General features: G+C 51.5%; 1 pseudogene; it reads left to right on the forward strand.

The window, feature by feature from the left end:
* LOC143154511 (large subunit ribosomal RNA) overlaps positions 1-5,000 on the forward strand; it is an 11,541-nt pseudogene that overhangs the window by 2,491 nt on the left and 4,050 nt on the right.

Raw genomic sequence — 5,000 nt, forward strand, 5'->3', positions numbered from 1 at the left:
TCCCGTGCCTTGGCCTCTCACGGATCTTCCTTGCTGCGGAGCTTCTGTGGCGTTTGACGTCGCGGTCGTTTCTTCGGCCGTCATTCAACACTCAGCTCAGAACTGGCACGGACTAGGGGAATCCGACTGTCTAATTAAAACAAAGCATTGCGATGGCCCCCAAGAGTGTTGACGCAATGTGATTTCTGCCCAGTGCTCTGAATGTCAACGTGAAGAAATTCAAAAAAGCGCGGGTAAACGGCGGGAGTAACTATGACTCTCTTAAGGCAGGGACAGTGGCAGTGTACTGTGGTAGTGGGTACACTGAAGGGCACACTGTATGGGGAGCGGCGACCCCACCTTCCCGAGCTAAGAAAGCCCTCATAATAGGCTGTAGAGGCCGGCGACTTGTCTAAGTGGGATGATCGGTGGGGAGCTAACTTGTTAGCTCCCGCGGCTTGTAACCGGGAATTGCCAGTTTGGGTCGTTGACCAGTGGATGGTACGACCAGCGTGCTAGGCCTTCGGGTCTATACCCAGGGCGTCCAACGAGTGGAGCGGGCTCGCTCGTTGGGTAGCGTTCTGGGAAGAAGGGACGTGCGTCCGTCCTGGCGTTACGACGTCCAGGCGGGTGGGCTGGCAAGGACCGTTAGGTCTCCTTTGGAGACCGAGTGGCGTGGAACCCACGTTGCCAGCTGATCATTTTCGCTGGGCAAGAACGGCCATCAGCCTCTACAGTAACCTGCACCGGTGCGCTTCGGCGTACTCCAGGCACTAGTTGTTCCCACTAGTGAGGCGCAACGCTCAGTGCTAAGCCGTTGGCTGGGCACGAGCGGTCGCCAAGGTATTAGGATTGTCCGTTCGGCGGCTTGAGGATGGCCTCAGCCGGAGAAAAGGTACTATGTGCCTATGGAGGAATGAAGCCTCAGAAGGGGTGAATTGAGAAGTATATTGGTAGCGAGTAAAATATAATAGTGCGTGGAGTTCCCTTTGGGATAATGGCTGGCGGCTGCTTTTAGCAGCCGTTTAGCTATATACAATGAACCCCGACGAAGTTCACAATGCGGATGAGGAGGATCGGCGGGGGTGGTCTCCTGACCGTCGACGGACATTAGGTGGCACTTGGTGACGAAATGGCAAAGTCCCCGGTACATGATTGGCTATGGTTTTGGATTTGGTGAACCCGGAATTATTATAATTTCAGTTATGAAATGTTTGATACGAATGGAGCCTCGGACACGGGGGCCCCCGGCCCTGGGGTCCCCGTGGCGGACTTGTCCGCTGCTGGTGGGAGGGCCAATGATGACGACGTATGCTATGACACGGAACATGAACTGATTAACGTGATGGATCTACCTCTCGATGGGCAGATTAAATGTAGAGCGTGTGTCTCTCATGAGAGATGGTTCCTACAGGAGAAAAGCTGGAGTGAACATATGACTAAGCAGCACCCACGAATAAAAGTGCTTTGGAGGTGTGCACGCTGTGGCAAATCGTTCCAAAAACTACACGGCTGCAGGTGCCACCTCCCAAAATGTGCCGGCGCCAGTCAAGAAAATCGACTGGGCGGCCATGTTTGCTCCTCCTGTGGGTTCTCTTGCAGCTCTCAGAGAGGGCTGTCGCAACATGAGAGACACGCGCACCCGGTGGTGCGAAACATGAAAAGGGTACAAGCAGCCAACCCTACCCGTCCAAACAATAGAGCCTCGGTTTGGACGGAAGCAGAAGTTCGGGAATTAGTCCGACTAGATGGAATCTATCGCTCGGATAGGTTCCCGAACGTTAAAATACACCAGCACCTGCCGGGTAAAACGTTGAGACAAATAAGTGATAAAAGGAGGCGACTGCCTGTCGAGAGCGTGGAAGCGGTTGTCGAGGAGGAGCCCGAGGAAACTGACTCGGACTCCTATGAATCGGCAACCGAAGAAATAGCACAAGAGGAGGCCCCTTTGGGAGGTGGTGAAGAGAACTGGCAAACCGCTCTCAAGGGGGCAATCATGGCCGACTCGCTCGATACGGATCACGAGTTCTTCGAAATAGAGCGGAGAATAATGGAGTCGGCCATAGGAGGTCAAATGGACCAATCTGAGGCCGAGAGTATCCTGGGCAGTTTCATTGAAATATTAAAAGACGGGGAAAGCGAACAGTCGGAAACCAGGCAGAAAGGACCGACAAACCAAAACCAGCAAAAGGAAAGCGATCGTACCCGTCGGAATAAGCATAAATTTTCTCGGTACCAAGAACTATACAATAAGTGCCCAGGTAAATTAGTAGATATGGCGGTCACGGGATGTGTTGTTGAGGCTGGGGGGCAGGCAGAGCTCCCTGATAGAGCTAGCATCAAGCAGCTCTATGAGGACCTGTGGGGGAAGGTGGGACCCACCACAGGCCTACCACAGCTCGGAAGGAGCCCGAGCCCACTTTCCTCGATGAAGGAAATGTGGAGACCCGTCACTATCGTCGAAGTGGTGGATAAGATGAAAAAGATCAAAGCTGGAGCCGCTCCGGGTGTCGACGGCATAAAGAAAAACCACCTCCGTAAGAATGGCGCCTTACACGTTATGGTTAAGCTCTTCAACCTGCTGATGCTGCAGGGAGCATTCCCGAATCAATGGCGAGCCAATCGGACCGCGCTTATTCCCAAACCAGGGAAGAGCGCGGCCGATGTGAGGAATTGGAGACCAATCACTATTGGCTCGCTGATAAATAGAATTTACTCGGGAATGTTGGATCGCAGGTTGAGGAGCAAGATTATGAACCACAAAAGGCAGAAAGGCTTCACCAAAGAGGATGGGTGTAAGCAAAACATAGCCATTTTGAACAAAGCGCTAATGCTTATGAAAGAAAAGCACGGCGGGGTGGTTACAGTCGTCGACATCTCGAAAGCGTTTGACACGATTCCCCACGAGGCGATAGGGGACGGGCTCAAGAGAAAGGGTGTCCCGGCAACCATCGTGAATTATATAAAGGGAACGTACGAGGGTTGCCATACTGCCATCAGGACTAGAGGTCGGGACATCCCAATAAAAATCAAGAGGGGAGTCAAACAGGGAGACCCCCTGTCACCCTTGGTCTTCAACACAATCCTGGACCCCATAATCGAAGACCTTGACGAGACAACGGAGGGAACCCGAATGGGGGACGAGAACATCTCCGTCTTAGCTTTCGCAGACGACCTGGTACTACTAGCCAAGAATAGGGATGAGGCATCCCAGCAGCTGGGGAAACTGACGAAGTACCTCAGGCGGCTGGGTATGTCCATCGATTGTAGCAAATGCCGGACTTTCCAGGTCGTCTGCAAGAATAAAACTTGGTTTGCCGAGGATCCTGGTTTGGAGATCCGGGGAACGCCCATTCCGTGGGCAGGACCTGGCGACCTTTTCCAGTACCTTGGCATCAGGTTTGGCCCCTGGAGGGGCCCAGAGCGCGCGCGGACAGAGAACATAGTAAACGCAGCCAAAAACATACAGAAGATGGGGCTTAAGCCCCATCAAAAGGTGAATTTAATAAAAACTCACCTCCTGCCCCGGTATATACACCAAATGGTGGCGAATCCGCCACCGATTACAACACTCAAAAACCTCGACCACGAAATTAAACAAGTTATAAAAGAGCTGCTTCACCTGCATCCGTCAACGACGGATGGGGTGTTGTATGCCGAAAAGCAGAACGGTGGTCTGGGTATCCAAAAGGTGGCGGATATCGTACGAATAGCAAAGCTAAGAAATAGCGTAAATATGCTTAATAACGATGATCCGGCTATCAAGGAAGCCTACAAGGGGCAGGAGCAAATAATAAAGGTTTACGCAAGTTCTCTGGGGTTGGCATGGCCCAATACCCATAATGAAATTGAGCGCGCGCGCCTGGGTCTCAAAAGGAGGCATTTAGAGAGATGGAGGGAACTCGTCTCCCAAGGCCAAGGCGTCCAAGAGTTCATGGGCGATAAAATTGGGAACGCCTGGCTATATAGGCCGCCGCTGCTTAAGCCGTCAAGGTATATCGACGCGCTTAAGCTGAGAACGAATACGTTCGGCACAAGGGTCGCCTTGATAAGGGCGAAAAGAGACATTGACCCTATGTGCCGAAGATGTAATATGAGTATAGAGACCCTGGGGCACGTTTTGGGTAATTGTGTGCACACTAAGGCAGCCCGCATAAGAAGACACGATGAAATAGTGGCCATGATAGAGCAAAAAGTGGCCAAAAGGCACGCGGTATTCCAAGAGCCTTCTGTGAACGTCATGGGAGATATGAAGAAGCCGGATTTGGTTATTAAAGACCAAGAAAGGCTCCTCGTAGTGGACGTAACAGTCCGCTACGAGGATAAAGACAATCTCAGAAGAGCTCATATGGACAAAGCAAATAAATATAAGGAAACCGCTGAATTTATAAAAGCAAAGCTAAATTGCCAGAACGCTGAAGTCCTACCCATAGTGGTAGGGTGTCGCGGAGCAATGCCTTACAAAACACACAAGAACCTGAAGCGCCTAGGGCTCAGCAATGAAGAAGCGGTGACGGTATCTATGATTGCCCTCCGTTCGTCGATTGAAATCGCGAATGCGTTTTTGGACTACGATCACATAAGGTGATCGTTTTAAATTATTTATTTATTATTTATTTATAATAAGGACGACGCTTGCGCCGATACTTGACGAAGCCAACAAGGCCAATCAAATATTTATTTATTTAAGACGAAGCTCACGCTGAAACTTGACGAGGCTCCTGAGGCCAATCGATTTACAAACATTAACGCAGCCAAAAGGCGAAGAAAGAGTAACGAGGCAGCTGCCAGCTGATAATAGAAATATTAGCCCGTTTCGGCCATTTACACCGAACGGTGCGAGTCCTTGCTACACCTTTTGGGTAGTAGGGCGCGGGGCGAGTTCTCTATGAGGGAACTCGGGGCGGCGCCTCCGCGCGGCTTCCCTGGGCACACGCTTGTCGTGCGGCTAAGTACGCCTCCCGTAAGGGTCCCCGTTCCTAATTTTTTCAAGCACGTGGGCAGATCGCTTGGTAGTGGCA

This window comes from Ptiloglossa arizonensis, unplaced genomic scaffold (genome assembly GCF_051014685.1).
Source record: "Ptiloglossa arizonensis isolate GNS036 unplaced genomic scaffold, iyPtiAriz1_principal scaffold0069, whole genome shotgun sequence".
NCBI lineage: Eukaryota > Metazoa > Arthropoda > Insecta > Hymenoptera > Colletidae > Ptiloglossa > Ptiloglossa arizonensis.